At 49.5% G+C, this 27,644-nt stretch overlaps 1 protein-coding gene across 1 annotated transcript in view; it reads left to right on the top strand.

Annotated features, from left to right (window-relative positions):
- The first annotated feature begins 7,717 nt into the window (after positions 1-7,717).
- Positions 7,718-27,644, top strand: part of Ccn5 (cellular communication network factor 5) — a 36,351-nt gene continuing 16,424 nt past the window's right edge. Inside the window, exon 1 of the mRNA XM_038331512.1 lies at positions 7,718-7,848. The gene's annotated coding sequence lies outside the window, so the exon portion shown is untranslated. The remainder of the gene's footprint in view (positions 7,849-27,644) is intronic.

The raw sequence follows: 27,644 nt of genomic DNA, 5'->3' as shown, positions 1-27,644 counted from the left end.
TGCTTGAAATGTTCGGGTCAGTGTACATTGAATTTTGTCATCCCCTAAATGATCTTGTCCCTATCAGGAGGCATCCCTGCCCCCAGCAGAGCCCCTCCCACCCCGTGACTATGAACTGACTTCCTGTGTCTGTGGATTTGCCTGGGCTGGACATTCCATATCAGCGCAATCAAGCATTGCTCGGTCTTCTGCGACAGCCTCTCTCACTGAGCATGCTCTTCTCCTGGTCTGTTCACACTGTAGTACAGATTGCTATTCCAACCCCTCTGTTGTGTGAACCAACCATGTTTAATGTGTCCTCTTCTCAGCTGATTGGCTCTTATAAATGATGTCATGGAGAACATTTGCATGTAGACACTGGGTTCTGGACAATGGGATCTGATGGCACAGGCACAACAGAAGGGGTTGTGCCACCTACCATGAAGACAGGCATCCATTTATTGAGACTTTAGCCGCAGCCAGTAGGACAGCACTGAGCAGAGGGGACCAGGTTGTTCGCTGTACAGAGGCTACAGAAGAGAATTGGTCACTTTCTAGTAGTCTTGGGCACAATTTTGTATGCTTGTATTTGTGTGTGTACACAGGAGCGTGTGTGCATGTGTGTATGTAGGAGTGTGTGTGTGCATGTGTGTGTACACAGGAAGGAGCATGTGTGCATGTGTGTACACAGGAGTGTGTGCATGTGTGTACACAGGAAGGAGCGTGTATGCATGTGTGTGTACACAGGAGCATGTGTGCATGTGTGTACACAGGAGCGTGTGTTCGTGTGTGTATGTAGGAATGTGTGTGTACACAGGAGTGTGTGTGCATATGCGTGCTAATGTGAGATGTTTTCCTCAGTTGCTCTCCACCTCATTTTTGCACAGAGTCTCGTACTGAACCTGAAGCTCAGTGATTGGGCTACCTGGCCGCCTCCAGGAATGCTCCTGTCTCTGCCTCCCAGTGCTGGCATGACAAGTACACACCGCCACATCTTGGGTTCTGGGGCTTGAACTTGTGTCCTCGAGCTTGCATATTGGGTACTTTACTGACCGAACTATCTCCCTAGCCCATGGGTATGGTTCTAAAAGAGATCTTCATTTCGTGGGACCTTGGCCTTGTACTTGCTAATAGTCCAGTCAAATCAGCTCTGGCATTGTCTTCTTACGTGAATGTCCTTGAATTATGATAAGGCTGAAGGACTTCCATGTTTGAGCTGCCAGGAAGGTACAAGGGCATTGCAAAAGACACACGTCTCTGCTCCAGTAGGGAATGCCGGAGGTCAGTCTGCATTATAGTTTTAGAAAAAAGCATTTCCCAAGCGATCGACGTGTGTGTACGTAGAGCTGAGTAGAGCGGCAAAGGGGACAGGCATGGTTTGAAGACAGATGCTAAGCTCGTGCTCGTCACTCCTCAGCACCTGTAGGCACAGACATAAGTCAGTATTTTTTTTAGCAAAAGTGACTTTCTACAAAATAATCTAGGTAACTGCGATCACACCCATGCACTCAGAGGTATAATCTGCAAAGCAACCAGGGGATCCATAAGTGGCTGCTCAGAGGTGTCACCTGCAGCGCAGGTGGTGAGAGTCCAATACTGTGTGCTCGGGCTGTGACCTCCACAGTCAGTGGTGGTGAGGGCTCACGACAGTGTGTAGGGACAGAGGGCTCACGACAGTGTGTGGGGACAGAGGGCTCATGACAGTGTGTGGGGACAGAGGGCTCACGACAGTGTGTGGGGACAGAGGGCTCACGACAGTGTGTGGGGACAGAGGGCTCATGACAGTGTGTGGGGACAGAGGGCTCACGACAGTGTGTGAGGATAGAGGGCTTATCTAGGTTTTGCTAGGCGACAATGGTTCTTTATTTCTGATTATCATGAGTAACCACCTTGTGTAGCTCAGTCCCATCATTAGGGCCTCCTGACCTGTGGACATTCTGACCTTGTGGGATAATCGGTAGCTCAAGCACAAGGACGGAGACAGAAGAAAACACATACTATGTTTTGAACGTAACAGCCTTTTGTCCCCCTGTGGAGGTCACAAGCAGGTTCTAACTGTTTCATTTCTCTGCTCAGCATTGGGGAACTCTGGGTCAGAGTAGAACTCTGATACATTAAGGGGCTGCCAGCTGGTTTCCAAGGAGCTGCCCCGTCTGCCACCCCATGTTAGTGCAGGAAAACTCAGCTTTCCCCATACCTTCCCCGACCCCTGTTATTATCTGTCTTGACTGCAGTCATCTCCATGGTAAGTAGCTCACTGTGGTTTTGATTGACATTTCCTTGATGGCCAACTTCCATCTTCTGCATGTCCAGGGGATAAATGCTGGGTTCCCTTTCCTAATTTGGAACTACTTGTCCCAAAGAGAGAAAATTTCTATGGATAAAAATGACAGACACGGCTACAGAAAACCTGCTTCGAGACACCAAGAAGCCCCAGTGCCTCTTATCTCTAATAATTACAAAAGATTGGGTAGTTACATGGAAAATACCCATGATATGGGGACAAAAGTAGGGTGAAAATATAGTTATTTAATATCTTCTTAGTCTGGGGCTAGCCTAGGGTACATGAGCCCTCTCAGACAAAGGAAAAGGAAGCTGCAAGCCGGCATCTGCAGATTAGGGAGTCAAGCGTGGTCCTCCATTGCCTGAAAAAAGCCCTCTCTATAGACTCAGGAATCCGTGGAGATTGGTTCACCATGTGACATGCCATCTCCACCATGGCACTCAGATTTCCAGACAGAGATCGAGTGCCTCCTCCAGGTTCCCAGAGCTGCTGGGATCCTAGGGATGTCAGTGTTCAGGGAGCGCTCCCTCCTCGCCCTGAGCTGGCCCCATTAAAAGCAGATGACAGAAAGAAGGTCTCCTGACATTGTAGAGATGCCTGCTTCTGCATCCTTGCTCCGGACAATGGTGATGAAATGGCTTGCAATGGCAGACAGGAGCTGGGCTGTGTTCCTGCTTGTACCTGCATCGCAGGACTCAAGTCTCAGCTTGCTTCTTCAGGTTAAGTCTGGTGGCCAGGGCCTTGCAAGCTTCCCCATCGGGGTAGGGATATAAAGATTTCTGAATGGTTTCTTCAGCAAGTGTTGAAGACCTAGAACACAGTAGGATGGGGGAATATGGAGGTTCTTCCATCTTGAGTATAGCCCAATGCAGGTGCTGATATTTATATTGCATACCAAAGGAAAAACAGGCTCAGAGAGATCTAGGCACCCACACAGAAAAGTGTGAAGAGCTAGCTTTAGAAGCCAGCTCTTTGTCCCTACTGCAGCCAGGGAAGGATGCTTGAGCTTTGGATTTGATGAACCAGCAGCTTTCTAAGCACTGGAGTTTAGAGATTTTTTTTTTGTGTGGGCTAGTGCAACCTACCCTCACCACTGGTGGCCGATTTAAGAGACACAGGACAACTACTGTACCCTTGGCTGGCCCAGGGAGCCACTTCTGTGCCTGGAAGGAAGCTGCACTGCGTGGATCCTGCGACTGAGGGCATTCTAGCAGGTGCAGAGCTGGGTGAGTCAAGTGAGTGATATCTGGTGCCCTCTAGTGGGCAAAGAGAGCAGCGCTCTAGCTTCATCCGAGCTGGGGAGGCCAGACTCAGATAAAAATTCTAATAATAATGACCCCACTCAATGAGTATTTTCAAATGCAGGTACTTTGCATGAATATAATATCTGCACAAATTCCCTGGGGGCATTATCACCATATTACAGAAATAATTTAGGACGGGAAGATGACTCCATCAATCCCCACCCTATCTCCAGAAAACAAATTCAAGGTTTTTTAGTTGTCAAGAGCCAAGGAAGACACCATCAGCCAGGGACACTCCTGATCCAGGAGAGGTGCTAGGGGCTGGACTTGGACGTGACTCATGAGGTTTCTGGACCCTTTAACCCTCCACCCCCTTACAGTTTGCTTCCCCAACCTTTGGAGGACCCCAACAGTATATTCACATGGTCTATAACATCTGCAAAAGAAATACATTTGATTGCAATTGTCTGTGATTTGAATGTAATTGTCACTTAGGCAAGAGCTGAACATCAAAAAGAATCAGACCAGATGGTGGGGATCAGAATATGTCAATACACTCCCCTCACCCAGCACCGCCAGAAACCAAGGCAGTGGGTTCCCTGGACGCCCTTGTGAAGTGTGTTTGTGAGAGGCACTGCCAGGTGTCCCCTGCTCCTGGAGAGGCTGAGTCCAGTGCCTCGGGGGCCCCTGAATGGATGTGGTGCGCTTAGCCTGATGTGGGGGAGAGACCGGGGCTCCTGCTGACTTGGGCCTGGGGACAGGGTTACACAGGTGTGAGGGTTTCTGCATCCAGCTTCTGAACCCTTTGCTGGACAGTGAGGAGGCCATTTCACAGAAGAGGAAACTGGAGGACAGACACTGGCTGGATGGTGCTGGGCTATGGAGGTGCAGCCGATCGTCAGTTGTCTCCCATACCTGCTCTGGGCTCCCCTCAGAATGTCAGCAACCCCGACATCCTGCAGCTAGCACTGGTTGTCCATCACACCCCCTGAGTGGGTTCGGGTCCCACCACCTAAACACTGGTCCCGCAAACCTGTGAGCAGGAGTCATGGTTCTTTCCACTTGACAGGGGAAAGTGGTGAGCCCAGATGCCCCAAGTTCCAGCTCAGGGATGTGAAACTCATTTTGACCAGCAGGGGGTGGTCTGCCCTCAGAGATAACACCAGGCAGGGCACCAACATTCTCGCTAGCAGAATTCACTGATGTGTGAAGTACCAGAACTTCACTGCCACCTCCAACCCAGGCTCCAAGAGGGCTGGGGGAGCAAGCAGAGAGGCGCAGGGAAGCGAAAGGCACTGGTCGCCCTGGCAAGCTGACAGTCCACAGCCAGAGCAATGTCATGCCTTCTAACACCGAAAGAGACGCCTCTCACGCCCAGCAAGAGAACTGCGTGTGAGCACTGCTCTGCTCCAGCTGGTACTGTTTAACAAGTAGACAAAGCTACCCAGGGTGGGATGGGCCAAGGGAGATAAGCTTGGGCACGGTCTGTGGACTTGCACTGGCTTTACCACCTACAAATGACAACCTGACAATGTCTATCAGTATCAAGCATGTTCATGTGGTAACAGACACGCACATAACAACCGCTGGCCACGAGCCCAGGAATTGTGGCTGGTCCTAATTTAGATGTGCTGTTACTGTGAAAACGTCATTACAAAACCCAAGGTGTGTGCATGTAACACGCACACACATGCACATACTCACTCACACTAGGGAGTGGTGAGGTCGTTGGGTTTTGCGGCACTGGGGGTTGAACCCCTCGCCTTGTGCATGGCAGGCAAGTATTCTACCACAGAACTACGCTCCAAGCCCTGTTAGCTTTCGATCTGATAGAGTTCTGTGAGGGAATGGTGGTCCCGGTTGTCTACCGACTGGAGGCTCCGGTTGTCTGCCGGCCACTATAGTTAGATGTGAAGAGAGTGAGCTTGCTGCCGGGTATGTTAGCGTGTGATAAACCAGCGACATGAAGGGTATGTTAGCGTGTAATAAACCAGCGACATGAAGGGTATGTTAGCGTGTGATAAACCAGCGACATGAAGGGTCTGTAAGGTGAGAACATTTCCAGGAATAGATGGGAAATAGAAACCAAGGAGAGACTGGGCTGCTGGGTAGCTCCCTGGGAGTGCACTTGGCCCTGTCTGAGCCTTACTGCATTATGGGATTGATTCTCTGGCACCTCGGAAATTCGGAAATTCGGAAATCCGTTAGAAACCAGGAGCCAAAGGGAGGAGAGGAAGGCAAGGTGCTGGGTGGGGGAGGGGCTATGTGACTCCAAGATGTCACGTGACACCAGAGGTGACCCTGAATGGCTGGCCTTTCCCTCCAGATCACAAGTACAAGGGCTGATAGGGGAAGGCCAGCAGCCTACCTTCAATTTCTCACTCCCCATCAATGACCATGAGAAGCAGAAAAAAAGATCAGGGGCCATGGAGTGGAGCCAGGACAGGCGGTCCAGTGGGCACAGCTCTAGGTGGGAGTGAGGTGGGGAGGGGAAGGGGGAGGGGGCAGAGCTTCAAGATCAAATATAGGCTGTGTGTGCATATATGGAGAGAAGGGCTGTCTTGTCCACTAGAACCTGCTGGAGGGACGACAGGAGACAACAGCTGGCATGGGCTATAGACTCCCAAGGGCTGAGGAGAAGGTTTCCAAGGGAACCCCAGAAACAGAGGTGTGATCTCTCAAGGCTAAGGTTGAGAGAGGCTTGTGAATGTGGCCATCTCTGTGAGACCCACTCCAGCGGGCAATGGGTCCAGAGAACTGGACCAGCAGCAGTTCGGGCTGGGGAACCTGGACGGACCCTTCTTCATCATTTCTACCAGGGCCTCAAGCCCCACTTCAGGCATGAGGGGAGGGCTCGGGAAGAACACCAGCTGGGTATAATAAGTCCAAACTGGGAATTTCAGTCAAATCCTGACTGGACATTCTCATTCCTCCCCTCTCCCCTCCTCTTCTCTCCTTTCCCTTACCGCCCCCTCATACAGGGTCTCATGTAGCCAGGCTGGCATTGAATCTGCTACGTACGCAAGGGTAGCCTTGAATTTCTGAGGTTACTGCCACCTTCCTGTGGGCTGGGATTACACATGTAAGCCACCACGTCCCTCTTCAAGCGGTGCTGGGGACTGAATCCAGGGCCCCACGCATGCTAGGCCAGCACTATCCTAACTGAGTTATACCCCTGGCCTTGTACATTCTCAGTTTTAGGTTGAGATTGTATTTGCAAGCTAAGGTGACATTATATAGGTTCTGTGCTCCCATTCTACATAGTCACCTTGGGGAGAAGGGGTGGCAGAGACAGAGATAGGGAGAGAGACAGAGAGACTGGGAAGAGAACACAAAAGGTTGAGGCCTGGACTCTCTCAGAATTGTACAAAGTCTCTTCTACCAGACCTACTGCGTGTCCAGAAGAGAAAACAAGTTCAGAGAGTTGTCAGTCTCTGCCTATCTTCCCTTTCTCTCCTGAAGGAACAGCCCCTGTGTGCTCAGCTCAGCAGGGTGGCCAGAGGGAGTGGGAACCAGGGAGAGAGACGGGTTGTGACCCCTATCCCCACACCCGACACGCATTGCCTCTGGTTCCTCATCTGTCAACTGGAGATAATCTGCTAACTTCTCTCATTGGTACAGTGACCATGGAAGTGTTTTTTCAATGCATGACCGGCTGAGATCATTCAAAGAGTTGGGTGGCTTTGTCCCTATCCTCAAAGGATAACCAGAGAAGGTAAGAATGGAGCCCTGGCCCCCACGAGATGAGACTGAGGGACTGTGTTAGCAGAGGGAAAACGGGAGAGACCGCGGCAGGAGAGAGTCCAAGGCCTAGTCCTGGGCATGGGTTGAATGGGCCTAGACAAAGGGGACAGAGGTTAACATGGTGGGAAACAGACACACGGGCACACAGGTGTGGAGAGTAAGAGCACCGAGGTGGGTGACAGGGTCCCACATCCCATGATAAAACGCAGAAATGCTAAGGGATTCATGTTAGCCAGGCGGGAGCTGAAACTGGTTTGCATGCTTGTTCCTTGGCAGGGTCGAACTGAAAGAGGGGGAAAAGACCAGCTGATTGAAAACAGACCTCCTGGGGAGGAAGTATTTCAGGCTGGCGTGAGATAACTGCCTGCAGCCTCTGGCCCCATCCCACCCATTCCCCAGCCCTGACGCAAGGCTGGCCAGAGCAAGGCTTTCTTCCTGGCTTCATCAAGCAAGCTGAGGGCCCTGCTGGCAGGAGATGAAGCTTCTGCCATCCCTGCCTGGGTGCCAGAGTTCGCGCTGAACTTCAAACATGGACAGTCCAGACTACAGGCCCTCGGCCAGGCTAACTGCTCCCATTGGCCTTGACTTCTCACCCAGGTGAGCCACTGAAGCGAGAGGTTAACCAGATAGTTCACAGGGGATCCTGGGGCTTTGCTGGCCAACCAGTCTAACTGAATGGGTGAGCTTTGGGCTGGTGGATTTATCCTGGACCTGGGGTGTAGATAGGGAGGCTTAGGATGGAAAGGAAGAAGTGGGTACACTATGATGTGAGGGCAATATGGTACAGGGACATTTGTCTGATGCTAACTCAGATGCGGGGGTTGTTTGTTACAGCAGCATGACCTAGCTTATCCTAACAGATACAACTCATGATAAACTAAGGTATTCTCACTGTCTGTCTGTCTCTCTGTTTCTGTTTCTCTCTCTGTGTGTGTATTGCGCTGTATTGTGTAGTGTATAGGTACATGTGCCCAAGTAGGGGGTCAACGGTCAAATCAGGTGTCTTTCTCTATCACACTCCATCTTCATTTGGGAGTCAGGGTTTCTCATTGAACCTGAAGCCCAGCATTTTGGCTAGGCTAGCTGGACAGTGAGCCTTGGGATCTGTCTGTCCCTGGCTTCTAATGCTAGGGTTGCAGGTGTGTGTCATCATACTGGGGACTTTTACAAGGACTGAGAATGGTCTTCACGCTTGCACAGTCAGAGCCCTTACCCGCCAAGGCATCTCCCCAGCCATATGGTGCGTATTCTTTGGAATGCTAAGGCTTACATCTTGGGGCTTGGGTAATGGCTCAGTGGCTTCAGTGATTGCTGCCCAAGCATGAGGACCTGAGTTCAGATCCCCAGACCCCCTGAGAAATGCCAGGCATGGCGGCATTGAGCTGAAGCAGTAGCACCAGGGCAGCAGAGGCAGGCGACTCCCAGTGAGAGACCCTGGTCAAGAAGTGGCAAGAGGAGAGTAATAGAGAATGTCAACCTCTGGCTTCTACACGTTCCTCTGTGTGTGTGTGTGTGTGTGTGTGTGTGTGTGTGCACATGTGTAAGATTACTGTCTTATCTTTTTAGGTTTTTCAGTATTAGGAATTGAACCCAGGGCCTCACCCACAGGGAGAATGCATGCCCAGCCCACCTTACCTTTCAAAAGTTCAGCTCAGTGGCACTAAGTACACAGTGTGCAGCCCTCACCACCGTCAACCCACAGAGTTCCTCCTTCTCCAAAACTGAAACTTTGTATCCATCAGGTAACAAGAGTGTCCCTGCCCTCACCCAGGGCCTGGCAATTTCGCTTTCAATCTTTGCGAACTGGACTATTTTAAATAATTCTTTTAACTGGAATCCTTCAGTGTTTGTTTGTTTGTTTTTTGTAACTGATTTATTTCACTTAGTTCATGAGTCAGAATTTTCTTATTTTTCAAGACAGAATAATATTCCACTATATGGACACACCACATTTTGGTTGTCCATTCATTGGCCATTGGACATTTAGGTAGCTTCCATGGTTTAGCTATTGTATATAGCTTTTTAGATATTTTTAAGCATTGTGTGTGTGGAAATGCTTGCCACGAAGCCAGAAAGAGCCCAGGCTTCCAGGTTTGGGTTCTAGCTTACTAGGCAGCTTTGAGTAAACGGCTTCCTGCTCTGAGGCCAGCCAGCCTCACCTACCTGCCTGCTCTCAGCTGTGTGCCGAGGGCCAGCTGGGACCGCAGTGTGAAAGCTCTGAGCAGAGAAGCCACCACAGGAGACTATTATTGTTATTGCTCAGTGGACAGAGGCCAGTGGCTTCCCAGAGGCGTGAGTCACTCCTGGTGGAATTCCAGGCACCAGGAGAGGCCGTTCTGGGCAACAGAATCCAGATTCCACACAGAGCAAAGGCCTTGACCCTGAGCCCTTGGGGGAAGCCACACCCTCTGTCCTGGGCCACCGCTGCTGTGGAGAAGCCTGTGGGTGTCAGGAGCATTAGGGCTCTTAGGAAGAGAGTCTCTAGCCCCACGCCACACATAACTGTTAAGGACGTACAGAGAGGGGGAGATACTCGCCCAGAGCTGCACAATCAGAAGAACTGAGCTGGATACGGAATCTCAGACACACAGTGCCTCTCTGCCTCCCCCTTGGTACCAGTCATCAGTGAGTAAGAAGAATGAGTGGCTCGAAGGCCCCCAGAAGCAGGTTGGGCATTCCTTTGTGTTTCAGGGACACTGATCTGAGGACTGGTCGACTCACAACCATCTGTTTACCTTCCCACTTCTTGGTTAACATGGAGACGGCTCAAAACCATAGGAAAGTGATTAAGCCCTTCCTTCCCACATCCGTGGTACGGGGCTGAGCTGTCACACACAGATTTACATGTTTGCCCTTTTGTGACCCTGGAGCTAGTGCTCCACCACTCAGAAGCCCCGAATCATTAGTTTGAGGACAGGCAAGAGCTTTGATGGGAGCCTGAGCAGGAGGCCCGTGAAATGCATTCACAAAATGCATGCCCTGTGCCCCTTTGGAGCTGTGGCATCTCTGCAGAGCTCAGCAAGGAGCCCCCTGTGCCCACTGTCCAGATGAGACAACTGAGGCTTATCACAGCTTCCTGACATGCCGGCCAGAGCAGGCAGTGAGGGTGAGGACCCACCTTGTCACGACTGGGCTTTTGGTCATTGCACATGATACAAGGAAGAGAACTCTGTGTCCAGAGTGTGCAGCCCAGGCTAGACCAAATCTTGGAGATGCGGACCAGGAGGGTGGGGTGATGGGATCTGAGTGCCACCTACTGCCCAACGACAACCGAAGCACCCAGTGACGTGACACTGAAGAGCTCAACATAAAGACAAAATGCTCAAACTGCACTTGGAACTGCCACACTTAATAATCAGGCCACAGCCATTCGGAGCCTGACCTGGGATGTCTTACATAAAACCCGGAGCCTGGGTTTCTTTTTAATTTTTTATTACATTTAAATTCATTTATTTTGTGTGGTGATGGGGCCTCATACCATGGTGTTGGGACTGAGTCCTGGCCTTCAGCTGCTCTTCCCTGCTAGAGCCTTCTAATTGAAGTTACTAAAAGCTGTGCTTTGCCTAGAGGATCAGAGGATGGGATTTTCACCTGTTGGCCATTGACTGCTGGGTATTTAAGCCTCCATGGTGCTATTAAAAAAGGCCTTTTGGTACCAGTGATTGAAGGTCCGTGTGTCGGTCTGTCTCTGCGTGTGTTTCCTCAACCTCCAGCCCTTGCCCGAAGCTCGCGAACTGGGTTCTAGCACATAGAGCGCAGATTGGGGGGGGGGTGCGCGGCACCATGGCACACTTGTGGAGGTTAGAAGCTGGTTTTCTTTTTTTTTTACATTTATTTTTATTTTATGTTTATTGGTGTTTTGCCTGTGTGTTTGTCTGTATGAGGCTGTCAGGTCCCCTGGAACTGGAGTTACAGACATCTGTAGCTGCCATGTGGGTGCTGGGAATTGAATCCAGGTCCTCTGGAAGAGCAGTCAGTGCTCCCACCCACTGAGCCATCTCTCCAGCCCTAGAAGCTGGTTTTCTTTTTTAAACGTGTGGGTTTCAGGAGTCCGTTAAGCTTGGTGGTGGGCACTTCCAATTGCTTGGAAAGTAAACTAATTTGGAGCTGGAGAGATGGCTCAGCAGTTAGGAGCACTTGCTGTTCTTGCTGAAGACCTGAGTTCAGTTCTTAGGACTCATGTCAGGTGGCTAACAACCATCTGTACTTTAGTTCCAGGGGACCCAAGGTCTGCTTCTGGCCTCTGTGGGCACCTACATACATGTGTGCATATGCTCTCAAGTCACACACAAATAAATCTTAAAGTTTTATTTTTAGCGTATGTGTGCATGTGTGTATGTGTTCCTGTGTGAACAGATGCACACACAGTTGGTCGTGCACATGTTTGTGTGTGTGTGTGTTGACCAGAGGCCAACCCCAAGTGTCACTGCTCTGGAACTATTCACTCTGGTCTCAATGAGACCTGGGACTTGCTGATCAGTTATACGCGGCTAGTGGGTCCCAGGAATCCTCCAGTCTCCACCCCCCTCCCTCCCTCCCTGGATCCCAGCACTGAGATTATGAGGCTGTACAACCAGCCTTTCAAAACTCAGATACAGGGGAGTAAACTAACATCCTCATGCACAAGCAGCAAATACCTCACTGACTGAGCTATGTCCCAGTCCCTGGGCCTGATTTCTTCTGACCCATGGCTCCTTACTCAAATGGACAGTCTCAAGAAAACCACTCCCACTGTAAAATTTACTATTCAACAAGGGAGCGAGAGACACACCTGGACCCTCAGGTCTGGACTTCACACAGTAAGACTCAGCCACCTCTCCCTCCAGCTCCACCCCCATCTCGGTGAGGTGAGGCTGTCACTAGGGCCTGGTCTACCCTCTTCTGCAGATTTCAATAAATCCTCTCTTGTCTTTGGTGTCCTGGTTAAGTCTTTTACCTTCCACACCACTGACCTTCCCTGCACCATTTTCCACAGCGTGTTGGTGGCCTGTAGGGACAGAAATCCCCCGGGCTGCCTCTCTCAGTCACTTATTGTGGTGATGAGGTGAGTCTTCAGAGACAGCTCAGGAACTCCAGCTAGGGTACCACCCTACCATGGCTTTGAAGCTGCTGCCAATTGTCAGGCCACAAGCCAGAGGGCTCCCTTAGGCCCCCGTGGATCAGTCTATGAGAGCAAGGGTGGCTCTCCTTCCTTTTGGGAGTCCCCTCATACACTGTGGTAGCTGCTGCAGGGAGGGTCTGCACACCATTGGGAGGGCTCCTTCATCCCTCTGCTCACCCCTCTGCAGAAGGGAGCAGTGTCTACATGGCCACCATTTGCAAGCCTGGCATTTCTCTCCTGGACATGCGCAGGTGACCAAGCTTTCATATCTCCGGGGTGTTGGTCTTCCTGCCTCTCATGACCAGTCCACAGCTGGTTTCGGTCTGTGAGTCTCTTTTTGATGTCGATACAGCCTGACCAACTGGACCCTCTGGCCCTGTGACCCAGGAAGCTCCAGCATCAACCTGAATTTCACTTTTACAGGCTGGAGGCCCTCCCTTCTTAGTGGGATGCTCTAGCTTAGAGTGGCACTTACGTCCCCTGCAGACAAACAGAAGGGCTGTCACCTTCTGTTTCTGAGCTGAAGTTGCCCCTCGGTGGGACCCACATTGGGTTTCACACCTGCTCTTCCCTCTAAGTCCCCCCAAGGATGTGGGAGCTGTTCTGTGCTGTGGGATCCCTCCTCTCTGTTTCCTTTCCCTGATGCCTCCTATAACCACATCGAATGTCTGCTGTCAGTGTATACAGTGTCAGACTTAACTTTTGCTCTCACCGCTGCCTCGTTCTGCATCTTTGGGGACAGCACTGGGACTTTAATAAGGACTGCCAGCTTCTTTCTACACTGCTTCCTGATTCTGACAAACTAGAGGGACACTTTCCCAGGAAAGGAAGTGACATCTCAGTGTCTCACTCACTCCCTTCCTCTTACAAGGACTGTCAGCGGTGACCCCTCAAAACTAAGCGCCCCTTGTAACTTCTTCCTACCACTCTGAATTAAAATGAGACCACAAAAAGAAGACGAACAACTGGACAATGGATCTGGGCTCCTTCTTGGGACTTTAAGAGAAGTTCCTGAGGGCTGTGGGTGCCAAGAGCAAAGAAACAATCCGGAGATGAACGCCCCTATGTAGCTCTCTGGGAACGATATCACACTATAAAAAGCATATAAGCACAAAGATTGTAAAAAGTAAAAATTTTGACGGGGGTATAAGTTAGGTAAAACAGGACTTCTTTTTCAAAATGAAATAGCAGCCCAAACCAGAGATGTCTGCCGAAGTTCATCGTGGTATAGCCATGATGACGAGAGCGTTTAAAACTCCCAAGGTCAGTACACTGACGTAAAGCTGGACTGTATCTTCTGTTCCAAACAGTGAGGTTCTCTTAAGATCTGTTCCGGATAACATTTATAATACCTGAATTCAAGAACAAAGATTTTGTCTTATTACTTACTTTTTTTTTTTTTTGCTAAGTCTGTCCAACTTAGAAACTGAAATCGTAACGAAACCAGTCATTTTAAAAACATGTTCCCCCTAAGTTTTGTCTAAATGTCACACAAAATATTAAAACTAAAATCTGTTATTTCATTTTCAAGATGGGTGAAGTTGTCCTCTCGGTATTTGGCTTCCTAAGCTTGAATGCCTAAACCAACGAGGGCAAAAAAGATAACCAATATTGTATTTCTTATCCTATAAGGTCAGCCAGGGTGAAGGGGACAATGAGGTCCTTCTCAAAGGACCCTACGACTCTGAAAAAGATTGGTTTGATCAAATAAAATCTGTTGGTATGGTCAGAAAGACCATAGAGAGCCCAGAGGTGACACTAACAAGCTCCACATTCTTCAAAGTGGAGAACCAGTCAGAGGAGGAAATGCCCCCCAGTTACGTGGTCCTCAAGACCCTGATCCATCCTAGCACACAGAGAGGGGAAAAATTAGGGCCCTTAAGAGAAACCTTTGAGTTGGGCATGGTGGCACATGCCTTTAATCCCAGCACTCGGGAGGCAGAGGCAGGACCTTCTCTGAGTTCAAGACCAACCTGGTCTACAGAGGGAGCTCCAGGTCTTGAAGAAAACAAAAATCAAAACCAAACCAAGAACAACAACAACAACAACAACAACAACAACAACAAAACAAAAACAAAAACAAAAAAACCCAAACAAAATCAAATGACAAAAGAGTATAACCCTTGAAGTATCTCTACTGAGCTTCACAGTTTAATGAGAAAAATTAACTCTTGGCCACCCGTAAGGCCCAAGGCACTCAGCGGGAAATCAACTCCAAACAAAGCAGTGTTAGGAAATGAAGTTTTCCCAGCTCCTGACTGCGGTTCTCATCTGAGCTGGGGACCTGGTGATCCTTGAGGCCTCTAACCATCCAGGTGACCAACTTCCGCCCCTTTTACAGAGACTCAAGGACTAACCACATAAGTAACCTATGGAAACCCATGCATAGCTTCTCATTTGGAATTATCCAGGTGGAAGACGTCCTATGCTACCCAGGCTCGCTCTTACCCACGTCCCACCAGGCAGGTCCTTTCTCAACTGCCGTAAAAATCTTTTCAAGATGTCCTGTTCTCCCATCAAAACTCATTTGTCTGACTCTGAGTAGAGAGAAACCCAACCCTCTGCTTCACGTCTCCTCTGTTATTGCTAGAGAAAAATCTCCATCACAGCAGGATCAATCACACCCATCCCCAGGTTCACCTACACGTCTGTATGTCATCTCAGTCCTCCAAACACACCCTTCACTCAGCTTAAGAGTCTCAAACCCCAGAGCGCCCCTTAGGTGTCCCTCGGCACACAGTAACTGACCGAATCTAAGCCTGTCTCCTATCTTGATTCTCTCCTGCTTTGTGGGGGGCTTTCAGGAAAAATGAAGCTCCCCCAGCTCCCCGTGTCTGCCTGCTCTCTTTCCTGAGAGACAGGGTTTCTCCTTCATGTCTGGTCCACTGCTCTGTTCTTCCTCTCACAGCTTGTATGCCCAGTCATTTTTCTGGAAAACTGGCAAGGCCATGGTTGGCCTCCATTGTCTTCCTAGCAGGGTTTTGTATTCTACTCTGTATTTTTAGTCTCTGCTTTCTCCAGGGCGAGTCAAGTTGTTTCTTCCAGAATTCCTGGCTGGGACAGTTCCTGAGCAACTTCTCCAGATGGAGTTGGCCTCCCTGGTTCCCATGGCCCCTTTCTTGCTGTTATTCATCCTGTTTTATATTTTCAGCCCCTGCTTACTTAACCTTCTGTCGTCAGTGTCCTAGGGATCTATTGCTGGGATAAAGCACCATGACCTAAAGACTTGGGGAGGAAAAGGTTTATTTCATCTTATAGCTTTTGTAAGTCCATCACCAAGGGAGGCCGTGGTAGGAACTCAGAGAGGGAACCCGGAGGCAGGAACTGAAGCAGAAGCCCTGGAGGGGGGCTGCTTACTGACTTGCTCCATGTGGCTTACTCAGCCCGCTTTCTTCCGCACCCAAGACCACCAGCTCAGAGGAGACTCTCCCATGTCAGAGGCTGGGCCCTCCCATGTCAGTCATCAATTAAGAGATTCCCTACAGACTTTCCAGAGGCCAGTCCCATGGAGCCATTTTCCTGATTAAGGTTTCTTCTTATCAGATGACCCTAGCTTCTTTCAAGTTGACATAAAAACTAGCCAATGCAAATTGTTATCTTCTAGCCAACATGATATTTTTTTTTAATATTTATTTATTTAATTTATTCATTATGTATACAATATTCTGTCTGTGTGTATGCCTGCAGGCCAGAAGAGGGCACCAGACCCTATTACAGATGGTTGTGAGACACCATGTGGTTGCTGGGAGTTGAACTCAGGACCTATGGAAGAGCAGGCAATGCTCTTAACCTCTGAGCCATCTCTCCAGCCCCCCAACATGATATTAAAGTCCAGATTATACTGTCTCAGGCCATTGCCATCAGAGATAACAACCATTACCGTTGGTCATGGCTATTCTTGGTTGTGAACTTGACTACATCTGGAATTAACTGAAACCCAAGTAGCTGGATATGCCTGCAAAGGATTTTTTCCTTAATTAAATCATTTGAGGTGGGAAAATGCACCTTAAATCCAAATCTTTTGAGGTAGGACTATCCATCTCTTTTTGTTGTTTGTTTGTTTTTGCTTTTCAAGACAGGGTTTCTCTATGTAACAGCTCTGGTTTTCCTGGAGCTAGCTTTATAGCCAGGCTGGCCTCAAACTAAGAGATCCTCCTTCATCTGCCTCCCAAGTGTTGGGGCTAAAGGTGTGTGCCACCACACAGTGGAATGTCCATCTTAAATCTGGGCCACACCTCCTGCTGCCGGCCTATGTAAAGGACGTGGAAGAAGGAAGCTCTTGCTGTTGGCCTGATTGCTCTTGGTCTTGCTTCACTGGGATTGGAACCCACTTCTTCAGAGTTCCAGGGTATACTAAATCCCAATTGAGACATCAGCCTCGTGTACTGAACAACCACTGGGTTCTTAAACCTTCCATCGGGAAATAGGAGGGTTGGGCTAGCTGGACCACAGCCTGTGAGCCACTCTAATGCTCCCCCTTCTATATAGATAGACTCATTCTATTAGTCATGTTCCTCTAGAGAATCCTGAGTTTCAGAGTCGTCAGTCGTTACCAAACTGAAGGTCTCTCTATCGCTAAATGGTGGTCGCACAACCTGGCCTTCCGCTTCTTGCAGTAGCTATTCCCCCCTTCTCTGGCACACTTCTGGAGAATTCAGAACCTACCTGTGTTAGTTAATTTTCTAGTTGCTGTGTGAAAATACCTGGCAAAAACACCTTAAGGAAGGAACCGTTTCTTTTGGCTCACAGTTTGGAAGTGCAGTCTGTTGGGGCAGGGAATTCACAGGGGCAGGGGCTTGAGTTGACTGGTCACCTCGCACCCGCAGTCAGGAAGCAGAGGCAGATGGATTCTAGCGCTCGGTTGCCTTTGTATTTCTAATGCAGTCCAGGACCTCAGCACATGAAATGGAGCCACCACACGTAGGGCGGGTCTTCTCTCTTTAATTAACCAAATCCAGATAACCCCTCATGTATAAGGCCAGAAGCTTGGTGATTCTAGATAAGATGTTGAAAATCAATATCAATCATCACAACCCTAGCGTGTCATTCCTAAAGCTGCAACCATCCATCCCTCAGGACACCTTTCCCACAGGCTCATGACTGTCTCACGAGGCAAAATCCATACTGCCCGATGTCTGGACTCCCATAGTCTTTCAGAGTTCCAGCACGGACTGTCCAAAAGTGTAAATTCAGAGTCTTCAAGCCTCTGTAGAGTTAAAAGATAAAAATAAAAAGCCTTGTACTTCAAACACACAGTAAGGAGGACCAGGTTTCTCTTCAATGGTTCTTAGCTCTTTAATAATGACTGTGGCTTTCAAACCTGCCCTGCCTGTACATTAAGCTTGCTCCCAACGTTTCATGTCTTTGTGCTCCATTTCATGCGTGTCTGTAAGTACCTACAGGAGCCAGGTGAGACACCAATCTGATCCCCCGGAGTACAGGTGGTTATGAGCTGCCTGTTGTGGGTACTGAGAATTGAACCCTGGTCCTCTGGAAAGCAGGAAGGGCTCTTCACCACTGGGCCATCACACCTTCCTCCAGTTACATTTATTTAGGAAGGCAGAGGACAATCTGTAAGATTCAGGCCTGTCCTTCCACTATGTAGGTCCTGGGGATTGAATTCTGGTTGTCAGATTGGAGGCCTTCCTGCTCTGAGCTATGCCATCCACCCTTTGTTCCGTCCTTTTCTCCCTCTGACTTTTCTCTGGCCTGACTGAGAGCATCAATCAGTATTCGTGTGTAGCCTGAGTTCTCGTCTGTCTGGAAATTTCCTCCACCAAACAGTTAAACCCACGACTCCTGTACACAACCTCACTCAAGTTTTAAGATGGGGCAGAATCCAGCCAGATTCTCTGCTAGAATGTAACAAGAATGACCCAGTTCCTTATGGAGTCCTAGTACCCTTCTGTCCAGTTAGCATTGATTGTCAAGTTGACTGTAGTGGTTTGAAATAGGTATTCCTCCCATGGATTCATGTGTTTGAATGCTTTGCCCATAGGGAGTGGAACTATTAGGAAGTGTGGCCTTGTTGAAGTAGGAAGTGTATCACTGTGGGGGTGAGGGCTTTGAGGTCTCATATATGCTCAAGCTATGCCCAGTATCTCAGACCACTTCCTGTTGCCTAGGGATCAAGGTGTAAAACTTCTCCTTCTCCAGCACCATGTCTGTGTGCACGCCACCATGTCTCACCATGATGATAATGGACTAAACCTCTGACACTATAAGTTAGCCCCAATTAAATATTTTCCTTTATAAGAGTTGTTATGGTCATGGTGTCTCTTCACAGCAGTAGAAATTCTAGCTAGAGCACTGACACAAACCTACATCCCCTGCGAAAGGAGGTCTCCGCTGAGTAGTTGTCTTTATCAGGTTTGTCTATGGACATGCCTATGAAGGATTGTCTTAACTGAAGTAGAAGAGCCCACCCCACTGTGAGCAGCACAGTTTCCTGGGTGGGTGGTCCTGGGCTCAATAAGGAGGCTAGATAAACATGAATCTGTGTGTGAGCCAGAGATCTAGCCAGAGAAAATAGCAGTTCTCCATGGTTTCTGCTTCAAGTTCCTGCCTTGCTTGAGTTCCTGCCCTGACTTCCCTCAATGATGAACTCTGACCTGGAAATAGAAACTGAAATCAACTCTTTTCTTCCTCACGTTGATTTTGGTCAAGGGTTTCATCGCCTCAATAGAAAGGAAACTGCAACACCCTGGAAGCGTTTTGAGTCAGGTCTCTACTGCTTGCGTTTTCCCAGCATTCTCTTCTTCCAGACTCCCACCAGAATGGCTCATTAATCTCTGCTTGTAGCATTCAAGAGCTTTTTCTACCCCAAAGCTACAAATTCTTCTACATTTCTCCTAAAAACTTGTTTCACAGTCCTGTGAACCACAAGGTTTCATCAAATTAGTACCGCACTCCTGGTACTAACTTCCTCTTTGTTATTTTTCTAGTTACGGTGACGAAATACATAACAAAATCAACTAAGGAAGGAGAGGTTGGTTGGCTTAGTGTGAGGGTACTGTCCAATCAGGGTGTACCTGGAAGTCATGGGAACAGAAGCTTGAGATGTCTGGACACATTGCATGTGTTGTCAGGAAGCAGAGAGAAATGAGAGCTGGTGTTCACTTAGCCTTCTGCTTTTCATGTAGTCCAGCACCCCAACCCATAGAATGGTGCTGCCTACAGTGAGGTGTGTCTTCCCCCTTCAGTGAACCTGATCTGCACAGTCCCTTACAGACATGCCCAGAAGCATCTCTCATTAGTGATTCTAACCCGAGAAGTTGTCAGTCAGTATTAACCATCACACACTGTTCTATGATCCAATGGTAGATTAGCAATGCTAATTAGGATCCCATCACCCCTACTCAGCTCTGAGGCAGCCCCAGAAGAAAGATGATCTTTGCCACTTGACGATGATTTGATCTTGCTGATCTGTCAAGGGGGAAATATAGAGACAAAAGTGTTGTAGGAGGCCGCTTGTTCATTTCCCAGCCACTCAGACAGATGTAGCCCCGCCAGAGACAGACACCGGTAAACCACAACCTCCTAGTGATACACAGATTAATAGAAATGGGTTAAATTAAGATGTAAGAGTTAGCTAATAAGAAGCTAGAGCTAATGGGCCAAGCAATGATTTAATTAATACAGTTTCTGTGTGGTTATTTTGGGAGTCCGAGCAGCCGGGAAACATACAGGCAGCCTCCTACAACACAAAGGGTCAAAAATAAAATAAAAAATTCCCACACTTTAACAATCAGGCTGTAACCACTTGGAGGTGGATCTGTCATGTCTTACACAGACACCTGGAGCCTAACCCCAGTGGCCCACAGTGCCTTACCCCAGTGGCCAGACTCAAAAAAAAAAAAAAAAAACTCGTAAAGATTACTATTTAACAACTTAACCACTCACCTGTGGCTCCAATATCAATTTACCTGGGAGTCCTTCAATGATAAGGCTAAGCTCTCCTCCCTCCGCTGCTGTAAAAGCACACCCACCTTGCAGCAGTGTGGTCCTCTCTCTGAGAGCACACCTGTCACTTTCTAGCAGTGAATTTCAACACATCTCTTTTATCTTTGTGTAGCCTGGTGGATTCCTTCACCACCCCCTCCCTGGCCTTTGGCACGGTACGCCACATTTATTTCTGCTGTTTCGTTTCCTCTCCACCCCATTTCTCAATAAATGTCCTCTCTGTTGGTGGCTGTTGAGGTAAAGGACTAATAGCCACATTGTTGGTCAGCGTGTGTTTCATTAGCCTTACCTCAGGGGTAGGTGGTCTGAGGCTCAAGGAAAGATGGCCCAAGGTCATGCAAATAGGAAAGGCAGAGCCAGGGTTTGGGTCCAGTTCTAGCTGAGCCCTACTATGTGCCAAGCATCATGTTAGGTATTTATACGGTGTCCTGTTGGGGGCAGCAGTCCTGCCTGGGAGAGATTGTAACTGCCATTATTGCCACCCTGTTTTCTGTTTTCTCTGTCCTCTCTCTCTCTCTCTCTCTCTCTCTCTCTGTCTCTCTCTCTCTCCTTTCTTTTTCTTTTTAAAAAAGTTCAAGCATACAGAAGACATTTGCTGTTTATCCATCATTTCAATTCCACAGCTGTTGACATTCTGGTTTTGTTCTGTCTCTTTAGTGCCAACATTTTCTAAAGTAAATCACAATCATTCCAGAATTTCCTTTTAGAAAGTTTGAAGGTGGGGAGTCGAGTCTGGTTTACTCCCTGGCAGCTGGTGGGCTTTCCATAAGTAGTCACCGAATGGAAAGATCTCAGGGATCCCCGTGCCAAGCGTATGCAGTAGGTGCCATCTGGAGAGAGGTGAGGCCGGGAGAACAAACTGAAGCATGGGAAAGGAACCCAGCTTGGAGGTGATGAGGCAGAGTGCCCTGGGGCTCTCTTTAGGGGCAATTCCTGCACTCTCGTGTTCACTTGTACTGTCTAGACATCAGCTGCTGGGGGCACCTGAGGGAAGATGGGGGACTCAGCTGACAGGGGCAGGTCACACCTCTGGGAACTCTAATGCTCTTAAAGAAGCCTGCGCCCTTCTTCCCAGCCCTAGGGTGGAGGCAGAATGCGCCTTCCCAGACGGGTGACCTTTGGGGTTTGTTATGAATAGAGATTCTTTCTGGGGAATGTGATGGCTGATGGCGGGAGCCTGCGTCCCCAGACTTAACACCCAGGAATGTGGACAGGCATTTCCAGCCTCTACCCTAGAGATCAGGAACTGGCTCTCTCAAATGGCCCTGGTTCTAAGCAGCTCTCATAGACACCCAGCTGCTGGGGAGGAGGCCTGGCACCAGCCATCCTCAACTGGGAGGCAGAAGTTTGGAATAAAGTGGGCTCTGACACCAAAGACAGCTAAGATCCCTCTTTGCCTTCCCAGCTATGGGACTGGACAGGCACCAGCCTGGGCAAGCAACTCTTTTCACATCATCAAAAAATGAGATGATTATCAGAGTGGTTTTGCACCAGGTCTGGCAAGGGAAGGCTAACCAGGCACCTAGAATAACCTTTATTTTTTTTTGTAGTGCTGCAGATGGGGACCAGGGCACCATGGGAGTAGAAAAGCTCTCTCTTCTAGAGCACCCCCCCTACTCTAGCTCCTACATTTTCTATTGGCTGCTTTTCTGCAGTAGGCAGGACCCATTTTCTAGCCATGGTCCCTCTTGGCTCCCCTTAGCATCCCTCCATCTCCGCCTCTTCTTCCACCCGTACAATCACACTTTTTGTTACCTGTCCCCTGTCAGCGTGTGTAATGGCTACACTCTCCTGTACCTTCCAAGGACTGGCTCTTCGCCTCTGTGCTAATGCCATGTGACTAGTGGCAGTGAATTGCCGCCTGAGTAAAGTGTCAGGAGAGCAGGAGGATCTCAATAATCTCCACCAGAAGCTGGGTGTGGTGTTGGGTAATTGAAATCCAACTACTGGGGAAGCAGAGCCAGGCAGATCTGTGGGGCTCTCTGGTAAGTCAGCCTAGTGTACTTGGCCAGTTCCGGGCCAGCGAGAGAACCCATCTCAGAAAACCAAGCAGATGGCGCTGAGAAACACCACCAGAAATTGACCTCTGACTGCTGTATACACTCATCATACCCCCCGAGCCCCGCATACAAACTAGTGTTTGGCATGTGCCAGGCACCGTGCTGGCCTCTTCTAATCTTTATCCTGGTCCTTTGAGGTCTAAACGGTAGGCGTGCACACTTTGAGGAAACTGAGGCATGTAACGGTTACATAACTCACCCAAAGATGTGCTCTGAAGACAGGCTGACATTAAGGGTAGATTCAAGACAATACCAACCTCCAAACCCAGGAGTGGGGAGCCCAGAATACCCTTCTTCTTCCACCTCTAACAGGGCTCTCTTTACCAGAGAACACATAGGGGACTCCAGGCAGGGGGGTCCAGTGCCCAGTTCAAGAAAACTGACCTTCCTCAGTTAAGTCAGGTCTGGGGCAGAAGCTGTCTGAGCATCTCCAGGCAGAACCAGTTACTTCCGGGTCGAGGTGTTTGTCTTTAGGTTTTGATAGTCACGACACTGGGGATGATCCTGACTTCTATTTACAGGACAATCTCTCTGCACAAGATCCTGGAGCACTGTGCTGCCGTGACCAGCCTGTTCAGGGTCTGCATGATCCTCACAATAGCCCCTTCCTCATCAACATATATGTATGCAGAGGACGCAGCTCTCAGGGACTCTGACCAGACCCCTGGGTACCAGGCCAGGGTCTCATTACAGCACTGGTCTGTCCAAGATCCCGATTCATGGTCAGTTTCCCAGTGCGCTGGGGATAGAAGAGGCTTGTGAGAGCCTGATCCTGGTTCCTACCTCCTTCTGGGCCTCTTCCTACTGCTGCACCCGGCCATTGTAGGTAGGCGCTGGGACTCAGTGGAAGGGAGGTTCACTTCTGGTTCCAGCAAGCTCCATCATCACATGGTGCACACCGATTTTGATGAAGTGGGACACGAAGTGAGTAATTTTGACTTAGCGGGGTGGACTATCACTAGGAGCTATGCTAAGCCTCTTTATTTGCACGAACTTACTTTTTCTTCTTGTGCCCCGTTTGTAAACTTTCTATCCAGGTCATGTGAGTGTCCCTGTGTCCTGTCACGTGTAGTTTGTATTCAGGAACTTCTGCATTCCTCAGCTCTGCACACCGGTGTTCATCACTTCACAAAGGGGCCAGAGGTGAGCAGACTTACCCCTTTGTCTTCCCACAAGTGAGGGACCCCAACATCTTTAATGTGCCCTTGCCTTAAGAGTCTTCTCAATGAGTGTATTATTTTCTGGAAGTCCTGTCCCCAGATCTTTAATTTTTATAAGAAATCCTCTTGGAAACCTGGGCTCAGAGATGTGAAGTAACTCGATCAAGGTAACCTAACACAGACCAAGTAAATGACAGACCCAGGACATAGCCAGGCCTGTCTTCCTCCTCTGAACCAGCTCCATCTGTCTTACTTAGGGCTTTTGTTGTGAAGAGACACCATGACCACAGCAACTCTTATAAGGAAACACTTAATTGGGGCTGGGTTACAGTTCACAAGTTTAGTCCATTGTCATCATGGCAGAAAGCATGACAACATGCAGACAGACATGATGCTGGAGAAAGATGAGTTCTACGTCCAGGTCTGCAGGCAGCAGGAAGAGAAAGTGACACTGGGCCTGGCTTGAACATTTGAAACCTTAACCTCCCCCCCCCCCCCCCCCCGTGATACACTTCCTCCAGACAGCTACTGCAATAAGGCCACACCTCCTAATAGTGCTACTCCCTATGAGGCTATGAGGGCCATTTTCATTCAAACCAGCAGGCCATCTTCCTGTCTAGATGCCAGGCAGTTAGGTGCTTGCAGGCTGTCTTTCCCCCTCAGTGTTAGGGGTGGACCCCAGGTCCTTATATTGCCAGACAAGTGTCCCACTACTGAGCCATGCCCCCCCCACTCCACCACCACACGTTCCAACCATCTTTAAAGAGGCAGTGAGTCTAGAGAGTGGAGTGGGTGCAGAGACCCAGGGTCCACCTCGTGGGGGTCAAATCCCAGTTTGGCCTCCTACCTTAGTGACCCTGTTGAAAAAGCCACTTCATTCTTTGATACTTCAGTTCCCTCTTCAGTAAAATGGGCACTTCAGTGACCTATCACGTCTGGGATGGTGCAGGGCGACTTTCATACAGAACTCTCTGAGGATGTGGTGGTTTCCCCACCCGCTCTGTGTGTGTTGTATGTGCACATACGTGTGTATATGTATGTGGAGGCCAGAGTTGGTATCAAATGTCCTCTTTGATCACTCTTTGCCTTACTTCCCAAGACAGTCTCTCGCTGAACCTGGAGCTCACTGATCTGGCTAGACTGGCTGAGCAGCAAGTCCCAGGGGTTCTCCAATCTCTGGATCACCAGTGCTACAATTATGACGTATGTCACCATGTCCAGCTTCTGCGTAGGTGCTGGGGATCAAACTCAAGCCATCCTGGTTGGAGGAGCACGCACTTGAGCCGTTTTCCCAGGCTCACGGAGGCAGTTGTTTCTGCCTGATCCCCACAATTCCCACTGCAGGGGGTGAAAACCTAGACTTGGGATTGGGGTGATGCCTAGGGTACCCCTAGGTCTAGCCTATCCCTTCTTGGGCGTCTTGGGTAGTATAAGGTGTCTGAGCTCCTGGGTAGCACATTAGCCTTCTTGAGGGAATGAAGGCCCCATGGAGGGAAAGGAGTGTGGACAGGAAGTCCCCAGGGCTCCATGCCACCAGTACCACCAGCTCCAGAGAAAACACATCATTACTGGAAACCCAGATAGGCAGAGGGGGTGGAAGTGGCCATGTCATAGAAAACCACATGAGGCCGGCCAAACCCCATGTGGCTGGCTCAATGGGATGTTTACGGAAATGCTGGCCCTGAGGTCGCCCTGCTGCTGGGCTGGGATGCCCTGGGTACCCTCGGGGCCCCGAGTGCCAGCTTGGCAGGAACCATCAAAAGCCACAGCTGAGCCCTGTTTACCTCCATGGCCAGCCTGGGAGAGGAGAGTGAGGGTCAAGAGAGTAGGCAGAGGGATAGCAACCCTCTAGACCACTCCTGGGCACCCTGCTGCAGTGGTCGAGCAGGGCCCAGGCCCTCTCAAGTACCCTGGGAAAGTGACATTCCTTCAGGGGACACACACACAGAGGTCACTCTGATTCTGGTTGTGCCTATACTGCCTAATCCTGCAAGGCTAATGCAACTTCTTGGTGCCTCAGTTTCCCCACCTCTGGAGTGGGTTGTTCAGAACCACCTGTGGCTCATACTAAGTGCCCTGTATTTTTGCTGTAAAGATAGGATATCTGTATTCAGATTCAGACCTGAAATTATGGAGGAGCTGAAGTTATGAGTCAGTCAGACTTAGGTCCTGTCTGGGGACTGAGGGATATACTTTGGTGGGCATTATCCGCTCCCAATCACAACTGCAGTAGACTGGGGTACCATTTGCCTCATCAGTCTCTGTTGGAACAGGGAAGGACTGGCCCCTCCTTGGGTCTACCCATCGCTCTTTTGGGGACCCTGTCTAGATCAGCCCAGATTCATGTTTTTCATCTGGCTGTGGGATGAGCAGATAGACACATGGTGCTTCTGAGCCTTGAGCATGCTATAGTCCCGAAGCCTTCTAGTCAGGGGCTTCCCTCAACCTCTAACCCAGAGGAGGGGTCAGCTGTTCACTGTGGTAATTTGAATGAAATTGGCCTCTGGTGCGGGACAATTGTCTGTATTCTGTCAATCATGTTTTAAATAAATGCTGATTGGCCAGGCAGGAAGTATAGGCAGGTCAACCAGATAGGAAGTAGAGGCAGGGCGATGAGAACAGGAGAATGCTGGGAAGGAGGAAGACCATTCCTCATGAGTCCTGCCCAGACCACGGAAGATGCGGGATGTGACCTGCCCTGCTGAAAAAGGTACTGAGCTATGTGGCTAACATAGATAAGAATAATGGGCTAATATAAGTTATAAGAGCTAATACGAAGCCTGAGCTAATGGGCCAAGCAATGTATAACCTAATGCAGACTCTCTGTGTGATTTTTCTCTGGGACTAAACGGTTCAGGGACTGGGCAGGACAGAAACCCCGACGAGCAGGCCTTCATGTTATAGGTCTCCACAAGCTCATAAGGAGCAGCGCTATTGGGAGGTGTGACTTTGTTGGGGTGGGTGTGGCCTTGTTGGAGGAAGTGTGTCACTGTGGGGCGGGCTTTGAGGTCTCTTTTGCTCAAGCTTCACTCAGTGTGACATTCAGACCATTTCCTGTTGTCTTCTGATCAAGATGTAGCCAGCACCATGTCGACCTGCAGCACACCTCCATGCTTCCGCTATGATGATAATGGACTAAACCTCTGAAACTGCGAGCTGCCACCTCAATGGGATGCTTTACTGTATAAGTAAAGACATCACGGTCATGGTGTCTCTCCACCCTGAGACACTTGCATACGGCAATCAGGAGAAGGTCCACTGGCCACATTTAACTTTCTTGCAATGCACATCCTAGCACACAGCCCCCTAAAGTCACTCTCAGGGATCAGGTGACAGTCCAACTGAGATCTGATCTTCTCTCCCTGAGCTCCCTGCATATGTCCTGGGAGACTCGATCTCCTAATCCCCCAGCCTCTAAGGACCCAGAGGGCTGGACCCAGCTATCCTGGAGGTCTCCAGAGCTGGACTGGGCAGCACCAGAGTCAGAAGAGATCAGCCGGAGTGAACGCTAGTTGCGTAGCTTCCATCTCTGGACCTCTCTGCCCTCCTGAGTGTGGAGGGTGCGGGGCTCTTGGATGTAGAAGGGCTTCTCCAGGCTGGAATGTAGCTTAGTTGGTAGCTGCTTGTCTAGCTTACCACAAAGTTCTGGGTTCAGTTCCCATAATGAGATAGCTCTGGGTGAGATAGCTCACACCTGAAATTCCAGCACCTGAAAGATGGAGGCGGGAGGATCAGAAGTTCAAGGTCATCCTCAGTGACTAGCAGACTAGCATGCTTGAGACCAGCCTAGGCTTCATGGACTGTCTCAGAAAGAAACAAGACACTCCTCCACAGGGTCTTAGGGGCTGCTCCAATTAAGGACCCCTCCCCCTGCTACATTTCAAGCCATTTTTCTTGGGCATGTTTTAAACATAGTAGTTTTCAAGGGGCTGTGTTCTGAGTCTGCTGTCTGGTGAGCTACCCTGGAGGCAGCTGTAAGCAGAGAAAATCAGGCTCCCATCTCCCACCAGGAGACCCTGAGGCCCAAGCTGACGACTGGAACAGTGGCCCAGCTCTTTCTTGGCATGTCTGCCACCCCATGACTAGAGTCCTCAGTGGTGGCTCCTAATC

Source organism: Arvicola amphibius, chromosome 5 (assembly GCF_903992535.2).
Source record: "Arvicola amphibius chromosome 5, mArvAmp1.2, whole genome shotgun sequence".
Lineage (NCBI taxonomy): Eukaryota > Metazoa > Chordata > Mammalia > Rodentia > Cricetidae > Arvicola > Arvicola amphibius.
This window is presented reverse-complemented; position numbering and strand designations above follow the sequence as displayed.